Genomic DNA, 13,790 nt, shown 5'->3' on the forward strand with positions numbered 1-13,790 from the left:
TTTGGGTGCGGTACGATTTTTATTTTTTTTGATTGACGGGAGCAGGCGCGGCAGGATTTTTAATTTTTTGATTGACGGGAGCAGGCGCGGCAGCAATTAGTCACGATGACTCCGCCTGTAAAAACCCACCGCTCCCTGATGTGAGAAGTCGTCGACTGGTGTTTTACCGTGGTGAAAACCAAAAGATTCCCCGCTCCCTCCGCCTTCCCGTAGATTGCATTGCCTTTCAGCCGTTTCACCCCCTTTGCTTCCTCTCCCCATTGCTTCTACCTGGTGCCATGGCGGCGCAGCAGATCACGTAGTCCGAGGTGAGGCTCCTGACACAGGAGCTCCATGCCAAGGATGCGGAGCTCAGGGCCAAGGATGTGGAGCTCCGTGAGCTCAAGGAGGAGAGGAGTGCCATGCTCCTCCGTTATGTGCGGGAGTTCACGGAGCTTCAAAAGCGGCAGGCGTCCACCACAAAGATGCTCGAGGCATCGGCGGTGTTGCTGCAGAAAGCGGGAGGTACAATAGGCCGTCAGGGGAGCCGGCTAGAGCGCGAGCGGGCCGATCGTGATGAGGTCCAAGATCGCCTCAGCCACTTGGTGAACCAAGTTGCCACGCACGTGTTGCAGCTGCGCGATGCCTACCGTCATGCCAGCGCGACGATGCCGGCCGTTGGGCTAAACCCGTTCGACCACCCGGTCGACTTCAACGAGCTGCGGCTTCCTGACCTGGTCTCCTTCTTCACCTATATCTCTGAGGAGCTGAGCCGTCTCCGCGCGATGGTGGGGGCTGAGCTGGACAAGGAGGGGTTGTGGGCTACCGTCGCCGTTGTCGGGCGAATCCTTTCAGGGCTCCGTCACCGGAATCCATTCGTGCCATTGGACGCCGTCTTTGACGAGCTGGCTCCCGTCGACCGGGAGCGGGCTCTGTGGGCGGTTGCACCCTGCATCACCAACATCGTGCGCCTCGAGAAGCAGAGGGACTTCGGTGGTGTTTAGGCGCCCTCTGCATGGGCATGTCCATGTCTCGACGCAACATGACCGTTGGATCAAACTCAGACGGTGCAGATCAGTCACTGTAGCACAAAGTGTGTGGGTGTGTTTGGTTGCATTCTCATCTCAATATAGTTGTTTCCTCTTCGTGTATTTTTGTCAACCTACTAGTGTGGACTCATGCACCCTTCATGCACTCTGCCAAACACCCAAAAGTGGGTCGAGAAGGGAACTTTTGCTCCCATCCCGTTCACCCTTCATACACCCTGCCAAACACTATTCGTGCTTCATATGGTTCATGTTTCGTGGAGTAGTGTAGCACCGTACTCTCCATGCGCTGTGGACCTAGTTCTGTTAACATTGATCTCACCGTTCATTCTCGACCGGACAGTCGAAAAAGAGGTACTATGTTACATATAGGAGTAGTTGACATGCGCACAACATCATTTGTTATCGTCATATCTTACTACACTAGCAACAAGATTGTGTAGTACTGACGTATGAACCATTTCACATGCCTAGTAGTAGGAGCACTGTGTATGTTCAAGTGGCTGCCGTGTTTCGCACTCCTCCGTCGTAAGATTGGAAACGCTTTCTGTAATCATTTTTTTCTTATGAAAACCAATGGACACGCTCTACCGTGCGGATCCTCCTCCAGCCATGCACTAAATTATTCACTTTCGCTGACGTGTGGGACAGCCAGCATCGGGGTCCACCAGCCATGCACTAAATTACTCCGTAGTAGAGTGACAGTAGACTACCCCGACCGAAGCGCCGCAGTAATGCCCAATGAGCCGTCAAATCACAAAACCCCCTCCTTTCCAACAGTAAGTTGGACGGACGAAGCAACCATCATTTCACTCTTCTCTCTCAGCTTCCTCTCTACCCAACCCCCGCTTCCGCGTCATCTTGTTCCTCATTTCTTCAAGAAAACCCCGACCTGCTTCTGCCATTGTTCTTCTCTCCCAAAGAAGGAAAGGTGAGCGCATCAATGGTGTTGATTCTGGCCAAGGCCCGGTCTTGCAACCCCAAGACTGATCCTATAACTCCCTATCTTTTCTTCTTTTGGGTTTGTGATTATGGTTTCTTTTCTTTTATTTCTATTTGACAGTTTCTTGATGGACGCTGGAGCACCGGCCGAAGTGATGTCTATGGCTCCGGCCAAAACCGTCGAGGCTCATGGTACGAAGAAGCGCAAGCACGCCGCCGAGACTACCGCAGACAAGCTCAAAGCCATCGCCCTGTCCAAGCCCCCCTCTCCGCGATCCCTCATTAAGCAAGTCCAGGTAATATCTCTTCTTGACGATCTTTTTCTCGATCTTGATCGTGTTTTTTCATCTAACACGCAATACTAGTACTAGTAGTACAACTTTCTGGGTGATCTTGCATGTGATTTTTGTGTGCCAAATGATGGTTCTAAATTCCTCTTTTGACCAAAACATGCGAGAGGTTGACACTGATTTCTTATAGATTACTTTCAACTACTCCCTCTGTCCAAAATTTCTTGTCTTAGATTTGTCTAGATACGGATGTATCTAATACTAAAATGTGACTTGATACATTCGTATCTAGACAAATCTAAGACAAGAATTTTGGGACGGAGGGAGTACTTTATGAACATCAATGCTACCTTTTAAGAGGGTATATTTGCCTCAGTAACTTGTGTTATGGATTTTGCATGTAATCCCACTACTCTCATGCCTTTGAATACATGTTCTAGTGTCTTTGTTCACTCATTTCTGTGCGTATATGTAGTCATATATGGAGTATAATATCGAAAATCATCTTATATTTCTGAACGGAGGTAGTAATAAAATATGGTTTCTTTTTGAATTAGAACCAGGTCCGCGATGGAGATGAAGTTCTCAAAGTCATGCCGTGTGAACTGGAAGACCTGATGATGAGTTCTATTGCTGAACTATCCAGCTGTTGTGTCCTTGTCGCCACGTGTCCTGAACTAGTGTTTTCCTGTAGCATTGTTGTCAGGCGTGTTCTCGAGGCTGTACTTGACCACAACAATTTCCTGGCTGTGCCTTCAATTACGAAGGGTGTGGTTCTTGTAAAGCTTCCCAACAAATCTGATGCGGCCTGTCTTCATCATCATGTTTATGAGTGGAAAGACCACTCTGTTAGGTTCTCCAAGGTTGACAAGATGGTGATGGTGCGTGTAGACATCTCACACGAAGTCCATGGCCTAGTCAGTTATGCGGGGTTCATCCCGTAGGTCGGTGGCAAGAAATAGTCTGCAGAGTTTAGTTAGTGCAACTTTGCTTGTCTGTAGTAAGTACTATTGTTCAGTACTTGATTTGTGTTTGTGAACCCTCTATTGTTTATTAGTACTGCCGCTTTTGGTGTGTGGTCAGTCCTGAGAACGGTCTATGTTAATGTCTGTCCACTTAATTCAGTCTGTATATTTTGAAGTATCCAGATCATATATTTTGTGAGGACGGTTTATCAATTATGGTTACACTCCAATATATGTATGCATTGTAGGGTTTATCGCACCCACCAGGATTTCCTGTCCCATGGATGTTCGGTCCATACGATTTGTCACGACCTTTGGACTGTCCTGCTTGTGGGAGTAGGCAGCGCCCCTGCATGCCACGCGTAGTTGGACGATCAATCTTCTGTTTAGTACTTCAACATAGTGATTTCCTGGTAAGGATTCACTCATGTCACATCAAGTAAATCTTATTGATTTACTGTCTAAATCTTATTGATTTAATGTCATGTTTTCTTTCTTTTCCTGCAATTTTATGATGCAGGTTTTGCCATTTGAAATTCATCACAGAATAAACCGTTTGGTTTGCTCTATGATGGCTATTTTTGCAGGTTTCACTTCTTATGCCGTGTCAGTAACGAAGGCACTGTCCATCACTTATATTACTGGAAAAAATTGGATCAGTCTGTTGTCTGAGTACAAGCTGAATCCCTATGATGAACTGCAGTTTGGTTTAACAAAAACGCCACAATTAGTCCTCGCGTTTAAAAGAAATGAAGAAAAAAACTGGATCACGGTCACGGATCCTACTCAAGTTAGAAAGCCGATCATAGCAGACCAGACATGATCGCCGCTGTCTCGCACAGATCGAGCACCAGCACTTGCTCTCGCACTGACAGCGGCAGCAGCTCAGTCTGATCCAGCTGAGGATTGGGCACCGACCGCGTCAGCGGATCTGTCTGATCTACTGGAGGATCGGGCATCAACACCGGCACTAGCTCTACAAGGAGCACCATCTCTGGCAGCAGCAGCGGCTTCGGCACCTGCACCAACACTTGCACTTGCATCTGCTCCGGCCCGTGCAGTTGCACCGGCAACAGACTGGGCTGCAGTTCGCACTTCATATACCAAAGTCCTTACAAAAACCGACATGTCCACCTTCTTGGTAAGCATTGGCCGCCCAAGTGCTTCGTTCTTTTTTCTTTCCATGTTGTTTCACATGATTCACTGTGTTGATCTAACTGTTTGGGTATGTCTTCTTGTTTGAAAACAGAGAATTCCTAGAGCAAGGAGGGAGTCGTTCAACAATCCGGGCGACCGCGGCCAAGTTTCTCTTACCATGTGCAGCCTTGGTGTGAATGAACCTGCTCAATATACCATAAGTACAAAGCATGGTCACATGATGATTGATGCTAAAGGATGGTCAAGGTTCAAATCTAAATCATATCTTGCGGTAGGGGATGATGTCAAAATCGAACTTTCTCGGCAACGAGAGCTGGTCCAAATCAACTTTGAAATTAGCAGCACGCAACTACCGAACTGATCTATCCTCCGAGAGATTTTGATGTAATAATCTGGCATGCTGAAACAAGTGTCCTGTGTGTATAAGTAGTACGACAGTATTATTTATCACATGGTATATCGTTGATAGAATTGCAACTCTGATTGCTAGTTAGGAACTGTCATTCGATTTCATTCCAACAGCTGCCGTGCTTTATTCAATTTTGTGTATTCGCCTTGCGACAGCATCTAAAACCAACGCCGTACCGATCGCTTGCAATATGAAAAGCGCCGAGGTAGAACACATGGGCCCCCAAACATGCAGGGTCGGCCTACGGCCCAAAGTCCAGAACCGTGAGCCTATCTGAGTATTATATTCTCAGCTGAACCCCCATAAAAAAGCTGAACCCCCATAATGCCCATGCGTTGCAGAGGGAGTATATTTCTCGGCAAGGTGAGCCTGTGATATAAAAGATTTGTATATTTCTTTACAGAGGGAGTATCTCTCTGTCAAAAAATATATTTATGTGTAACTAGTTACTCCTGTCTTTCTACTTCCTTTCGCTGATATGTGGGGCAACCGGCAATGGGGTCCACATGCCATATGCACAAATTAGAGTGCACAACTTCACGGTAGACAGACCCCGGTCGTAGCGCCGCAGTAATGCCCAATGAGCTGTCAAATCACAACCCCCCCTTTCCAGCTTTAGCAGTATGCTGGACGGCCGAAGCGGCAATATTTCACTGGGCCTGAATCCCTTTCTCCCTCGTCTGCTTGTTCAGAGAAAACCCCCTCTTGGCGATTGCATAGGGTTTTCTCATGGAGAACCAGGTACGAATTCTTCATCCATCCCCGATAAACCCAAGTCCCTTGGTCGCAGGTAATCCTAGGATGGCAGCCGCCGCCGTTGATGCATTTTTCTTCCTACTGAATCTAGTGTGTTTCATTTGCAGTGCCCAAAGTGCGAGTACCCTATAGGTTTCTGCGCCCTCAGCGAGACGCCACACTTGTTCCTTCTCATCCTAACACAGCATTTTGAAACGCGCACAGTATGTTCCTAGAATCCTCTTTTCTATCCGGGAGGGTGGGGTTTTTTTGAACATGCTGTGTTCTCATATTATTTTTCCTGCTGTTTATTATTTGCTCTGCCAGAACACATGTACTCAAGATGCTCGGCCTTGCCATAACTGAATACACTAGTTTAATGGTCACAGTGAAGACAATCCATGGATATAAGTTCCGAGTTGGGTTCATGAACCAAGAAGATCGCTGCTTTTTTTATGGCCGAACTTGGATAAACTTTCTCAAGTGTTACGGACTGAAAGTTGGCGCACGAATGTTGATGGAAATAGCAGAACCTGGTCTCATCTTCACTGCGATCTTCCACCCCGACGTCGTTCCAATTGTTCATCCATGTTAGTTTTGTATCTGGTTCTTGCTTGTTGCCTAGATTACTTCTTAATCCACCTATTCTGTCTAACTACACAATTTAACTTTAGAAGTAGCAATGAATCTCTCACGAAGATGCTAACTTCTAACTAATATTTTCTTATAATTGGTGGCACGTGTAGGTTTTTTCAGAGTTAAGCAGTCTGCTCGTTTGTTACTCTGTAATAACTCGGCTGTTACTAATGGCACTGAAGTTGACTGGATCGACATCCACAAGTTCCTACACTTTATTGATCGTCTTGAGGTCCTTGTGGGGCATTTCAATGGTGGAAGGCCACTTGGGATATGTGTGCCACTGCTGCACTCGTTGAACATGTCCAACAGTGTCATGAAACTTATGGTACGAGCTGTTTTCTGTTATATATGTTGTTCATAAACTATTGCTTATACATAGTTTTACAGCTGTGATCTTCTTGAAACAGGAACTGCCGAGTTCTATTGTTCCTATACAGATGCCTGACCATGGTCGGGTCAGACTTGCGCTTGGTCACAACATGATGTTTATGTCGACCTACTCAATTCCCCTTGGAGGTGAAAAGATACTTATTCATGGGTGGTCTCAAATAATGAAGGCCCGTCCATCTTGGAGAATAGGACGGAAGATTAGGTTCATGCTTTTCCATGGCTCTAAAGCGAATATCCTGTTTATTGACCACATTGCGAGATGAAGCCGCTTTCAGAAGGTTGTGGATGTGCGGGGTGGCGCCTGGGCCTTGTCCTGGGGCTTGGCGGCCTCACCCTTGGTTAACTGTAGGCAAAGTAGCACTGTCCGAGGCATGCTTTGTACGGTTGAACCTGTATAAGTACTCATACTGCTTTCAGCTTTGGTTGTTAAGTGCCCCTGCTGGTTTCAGTTAAGGTTGTTAAGTACTCCTGCTGCTTTTACAGTCTGTCGTGTTTCTTCAGTCCTGTCTTCATCCAGCCGCCAAAACCAAACCAGCGCCGGCGGGGCCGCCTGCTTTCGCCTCCCACGGCTGGCTGTGCCTCAGCGCATGCATCGCCGCCCCACCATCTCCTAAATAGTTAACGCTGACGTCCTCCGCGCGCTTTGGTGCGCTCGCCGCAGCACCGCCCTCTCGCGTTGTCAACATGATCAACAAACAACAGGAATCGGCAGAAGTACATGGAAAGGATGGCAGTAGGGGCCCACCACGTCAGTGTATGGAAAAATAAAATGCTTCCTCCTAGTGTTTTCCTGACATCTGGGACCCACGACATTGTGAGCGTATATAATCAATAGACAAGAGAACAACACAAGATCGGTTGACACCTGGGACGTAGCTACTCGAGCAATATTTTTTTGTTTGGTATTGTTGAGACGGAGCAGGGTTTCAACTGGGCTGTGGCCCGTCTAGCCCAGGCTTATATTTTATGTTTACCATGTGACCAGCCCAGCTATTTTTTATTTGTGAAAATGAGCCCGGTTTATTTTTTCTGAAGAATACCCAATCCAGGCCTACTTATTTTTCTACGCCCTAATGGGCTGATACTCTTTCAAGACGCCTGCAAATCTTGAAAGTAATATGAAATGGGTTGTAAATATAAAAACAGATGACAAATTGGCAATTACTTTATAATTTCTGAATTTTATCACATTTTTAGATTCCTATTTCACTAGGCATTAACCTAATTTAAATATATCTTCAAAGTACTTTAAATCTAGCTGGACATTTCGGTATTAAAAATAGTTTGGAACCCACAGAAATATGCGAAATTGGCCCTGGCCAACCAAAAAAAACGACTGCAATAAATTGCATAAGAAGTTTCCATGAGCTATATATAAATTAGTAAAAAAAGAGGGAGTGGTCTGACTTGTGGGCTTGTTTAGTTGACGCGTATGCAAGATTTTTTAGTTATTATATACGTCAACAAACGATTCTAGCAGACGTAACCGTTGGATGTCAATCCAACGACTGTCGTGTTTCTTCAATCTCTGATCTTCTTGCTCCAGCCGCCAAAGCAACGCCGGCGGGACTGCCTACTCCCGCCTCCCGTGGCCGGCTGTGCTGCCGCGCAGGCCTCAGCGCCCCTACTACTCCCACCGCTGGCCAGGGCATCCCTCTACTCACCCACACCCCCTGTTATTCTGCGGCGACGGCAGCCTCACACCGCAGCCGAACTGGTGAACGCTCGTACTCCTCTCCGCGTTGGCATCCACTACCGCGTCTTCCCCGGCTCCACGTCGTCCCCTTCCTATGCCTCGCCGTCGTCCACCGCCGTGGTGCTCTCGGCGCGGCGTGGTCAAAGTGTTCAACGACCGACTTCCATCAGAAGAGTACTGTACGTGGAGAGGCTGACAGCTGGGTCCACGGCAGCCGCAAGGAAGTGCCTCCTTATTACGCAGAAAATAATTATTCCTCCACCAGACAGCAGGGACCCACCGGACGCCCACCGGTATATCACGAAAAAAACGTTTGCCCCTGACTGCTGGGACCCACCCGACTGGCCACCATATTTCGCGAAAAAAACGTTCCCCCTGCTGTCAGCTCGGACCCACCGGAAGTGCCTCCTTATTACGCACAAAAAATGAATACCCCCTGCTAGCTGGTACCCACCTTCGTGGGAGGCTGACTTGTGGGCCTACTAAGTTGACAGGGACGGAGGGCTTTGTCAACTTAGTCAATATGCACGATTCTAGCTCCAGTGACCGTACGATGTCCATCCAACGGCCGTAGTGCTTCTTCAACCTCTGGTCTTCTTGCTCCAGCCGCCCAAACCAGCGCCGGGCGTGCCTCGTGCTCCTGCCTCCCGTGGCCGGCTGCGATGCGGCGGAGGCCTCACCGCCCCCTACTACTCCCACAGCTGGCCAGGCCATCCCTCTACTCACCCACACCCCCTGTTATTCTGCGGCGACGGTAGCCTCACACCGAAGCGAACCAGTGAACCCTCGTACTCCTCTACGCGTGGGCATCCACTGCCACGTCTTCCCCGGCTCTGCGTCGTCCCCTTCCTAGGCCTCGCCATCGTCCACCGCCCTGGTGCTCTCGGCGCGGCGTGGTCAACGTGGTCAAGGAACGACTTCCATCGGACGTGGACTGTACGTGGAGAGGCTGACAGCTGGGTCCACGGCCGCAGCAAGGAAGTGCCTCCTTATTATGTGCAAAATAATTATTCCTCCACCTGACAGCGGGACCCACCGGACGGGCCATCATATTTCGTGAAAAAAATGTTTCCCCCTGACTGCTGGGACCCACTAGCTACACCTTCGCACGCAAGGAAGTGCGTCCGGGCAAAAAAAACAAAACAATTCGGCCCCCTGACAGCTGGGACCCACCAGCTACATGTTCGCACGCAAGGAAGTGCGTGACAATCGGGACCCACCTGGTCGAAGTGTACGTAGCATTGTCATTCTGGTCACGAACGTGTACGTACATACTAGTTGATGTTGAGGCGCGCACGTGTCATAGTAGAGGCGCGCACGTGTCGTAGTAGAGGCGCGCACGTAGCATGTACACGTACGTACAGCAGCCAGGGTGCAAGAAATAAAATACGGCCAAGTATGTGTACATATGGGCGGGGTCTCGAACGCCTACTCGTGCATACGTACGGCGAGGGCTCATGTACATGGCTGGGTCGGAACGGAGAAACAGCGTCGTCGTTGTGTTCATGGGGAGGCAACGGAATGCGTGGTCGTGTTCATCGGGAGGGCTTGGATGGAACAGGCGATGGAAACGAGACCTGGCGTACTGCAGAACGGAGGAAACGGACCTCCTACGGTCGAAACGGGGGTCCTGTTGATCGGGAGGGGTGTGGCGTACCGCAAAACGGAGGAAACGGACCTCCTACGGTCGAAACGAGGGTCCTGTTGATCGGGAGGGGTGTGGCGTACCGCAAAACGGAGGAAATGGACTTGTGTTGGAGCGCTAGGGTCGAAACGGGGGTCCTGTTGATCGGGAGGGGTGTGGCGTACCGCAAAACGGAGGAAACGGACTTGTGTTGGAGCGCTACTGTCAAAACGGGGGTCCTATTCATCGGGAGGGGTGTGGCGTACCGCAAAACAGGACTCCACGAGATACTGTTCATCTCCACCGTCGACCCCCTCTAGCCTCCACGAGCTACTGTTCATCCACCGTCGACCTCCTCCAGCCTCCACGGGCTCCTATTCATCCAGCCTCCACCGCGCGCTACTCAACCAGCTACGGTTCAACCACCCCTCCATCGTCTACTGTTCATCCAGCCCTCCACGTCACGGGGTCCTGTTCAACCACCCCTCCACGGGCACCCCTCCACCATCTACTGTTCATCCTGCCCTCCACGGGTGGTCTTGTTCATCCAGCCCTCCACGGGGTCCTGTTCATCCAGCCCCAACCGGCTCGATCGATCGGGGTCCTGTTCATCCAAAGGCAACACCACGGGGTCCTGTTAATCCACCCCCACCGGGAACTGTTCATCCAAACCCCCCCCCCCCCCCCGCAACGCTCACTGTTCATCCAGAGGCAGCATCGATCAGCTTCAGTTAGCAGCAGTAGCGAAGGAATTGCTCGATTGGGTTCAGTTAACAGCCATCGATCGATCGCTCGGGTTCAGTAACGCGTAGCCTGCAGTGCAATCGCTGTTGGGTTTCGTAGTAATTTCAAAAATATTCCTACGCACATGCAAGATCATGTGATGCATAGCAACGAGGGGGATAGTGTTGTCTACGTACCCAACGCAGACCGACTGCGGAAGCGCTGACACGACGTAGAGGAAGTAGTCGTACGTCTTCACGATCCAACCGATCAAGCACCGAAACTACGGCACCTCCGAGTTCGAGCACACGTTCAGCTCGATGACGATCCCCGGACTCCGATCCAGCAAAGTGTCGGGGAAGAGTTCCGTCAACACGACGGCGCGGTGACGATCTTGATGTACTACAGCAGCAGGGCTTCGCCTAAACTCCGCTACAGTATTATCGAGGAATATGGTGGCAGGGGGCACCGCACATGGCTAAGGAATAGATCACGTGGATCAACTTGTGTGTCTAGAGGTGCCCCCTGCCTCCGTATATAAAGGAGTAGAGGGGGGAGGCTGGCCGGCCAAGGAGGAGGGCGCAGGAGAGTCCTACTCCCTTTGGGAGTAGGATTCCCCCCCCCCCCCAATCCTAGTCGGAATAGGATTCGCGGAGGGGGAAAAGAGGAGGAGGGGGCCGGCCACCTCTCCTAGTCCTAATAGGACTAGGGGAAGGGGGAGGCGCGCAGCCCATCTAGGGCAGCCCCTTCTCTTTTCCACTAAGGCCCACTATGGCCCATATAGCTCCCGGGGGGTTCCGATAACCCTCCCGGTATTCCGGTAAAATCCCGATTTCACCCGGAACACTTCCGATATCCAAACATAGGCTTCCAATATATCAATCTTTATGTCTCGACCATTTCGAGACTCTTCATCATGTCCATGATCACATCCGGGACTCCGAACAACATTCGGTACATCAAAATGCATAAACTCATAATATAACTGTCATCGTAACCTTAAGCGTGCGGACCCTACGGGTTCGAGAACAATGTAGACATGACCGAGACATGTTTTCGGTCAATAACCAATAGCGGGACCTGGATGCCCATATTGGCTCCTACATATTCTACGAAGATCTTTATCGGTCAGACCGCATAACAACATACGTTGCTCCCTTTGTCATCGGTATGTTACTTGCCCGAGATTTGATCGTCGGTATCCAATACCTAGTTCAATCTCGTTACCGGCAAGTCTCTTTACTCGTTCCGTAATACATCATCTCACAACTAACATATTAGTTGTAATGCTTGCAAGGCTTATGTGATGTGTATTACCGAGAGGGCCCAGAGATACCTCTCCGACAATCGGAGTGACAAATCCTAATCTCGAAATACGCCAACCCAACATCTATCTTTGGAGACACCTGTAATGCTCCTTTATAATCACCCAGTTACGTTGTGACGTTTGGTAGCACCCAAAGTGTTCCTCCAGCAAATGGGAGTTGCATAATCTCAAAGTCATAGGAACATGTATAAGTCATGAAGAAAGCAATAGCAACATACTAAACGATCGGGTGCTAAGCTAATGGAATGGGTCATGTCAATCAGATCATTCAACTAATGATGTGACCTCGTTAATCAAATAACAACTCATTGTTCATGGTCAGGAAACATAACCATCTTTGATTAACGAGCTAGTCAAGTAGAGGCATACTAGTGACACTTTGTTTGTCTATGTATTCACACATGTATTATGTTTCCGGTTAATACAATTCTAGCATGAATAATAAACATTTATCATGATTATAAGGAAATAAATAATAACTTTATTATTGCCTCTAGGGCATATTTCCTTCAATCGCTCGGGTTCAGTTAGAGCCCAATGCCTCGCTCGGGTTCAGTTAGAGCCAACGCCTCGCACACACACCCGTACGTTTACGAGAGAAACGCGCATCGCTCGGCCCCCGACCTCCCACCGTAACCGGGAACTCCCCGAAATTTTCCTCCCCCTCGCTTCTACCACGGTTTTTTCCGTCATGGACGGCCCAAAGAATATCATGCAGCTGCGTCTCCGGCCCGCCCAAGACGAAAAGCCCATTTTCTGTCATGATTTTTTGTCATAGAAGTAGGAGCCCACCACATCTATGATGATACCGGGTTTTGTCACAATTATCGTCATAGAAGTGTCATATGTATGACAGAAATTTTTTTTGTTCGGCCCAAAATGTCACGGATGTGTCCTTTTTTCTAGTGCATTCTTGTTATTTACTTTTGATATAAGCCCTTTATGTGATTTCGCTCAGACGTCCGACTGTGGCATCCTGATTATTTACTTTCATTGTAAGCCCTTTTCGAGATGTCGCTTAGACGTCCGACTGAGGCACGCACTGTCATTTACATTTCAATATAAGCCCTTTATGAGGTGTCGCCCTGACGCCCAACTGCGGCATGTTAAATTTATTTTTACCTTTCGAGGCGTCGTTTCAGACAACCGATCGGTCTTCGTTATCTTATTGGGATTTCGGGAGGACCACCGCCTGACTTCCTTTCATTTATCGTGCAGTACAAATCTATTATCTGAGTGTGCATTACTAATCTGCTCATGTGCATCATGTTTGAATTTGTTATATCTATGTCCAAATTGTCTTGCGAGTACATTCAAAGTACTCACCTGGCTTGTTGATTTGGCCAGATGTTGACGAAGGCGATCTTATGGATGAAGAGTACGATAGCGAGTCCGACGCCTAGAGGAGTCCCAGTCAGTCACGTGCGATCCTGGAGTTGATCACTTGTATTATATACGCTTCCGCTACCCAATAAAATCATCGAGTCTCACTCCGACGCTTGATGAGCTGTAAGATTTTGGAGTCATGTCACCCACTTCAGTGTGACATATCCACCACCACCTTTTTTACGAGTCAGTAGTTATGCCACCACACCCTTTGTGTCATATCCGCCTTTATGTATAATATCGGCGTGCTTGTAATAAATTGTTGAGCAGCCTCAACTCAACCTTGTATAATATTTAGTACTTCTGGATTTCTGTATCAAGGATTTGTCTACCGGTAAGAAGGATTTTTCTATACTGGTCAATACAAGGGTCAGCTTTTCAATAAATGTTTTATTGGAAAACCGGTCCTGACAAGCCTTGAGGCGACCTTCCGGGCCCTGGGCGCAAAGGGAGCAAGACTCCCACAGGCTCCAAGTCCGGC

The sequence above is a fragment of the Triticum urartu genome, chromosome 3A, assembly GCF_056163025.1.
Source record: "Triticum urartu cultivar PI428250 chromosome 3A, HENAU_Tu73, whole genome shotgun sequence".
NCBI classification, from domain to species: domain Eukaryota; kingdom Viridiplantae; phylum Streptophyta; class Magnoliopsida; order Poales; family Poaceae; genus Triticum; species Triticum urartu.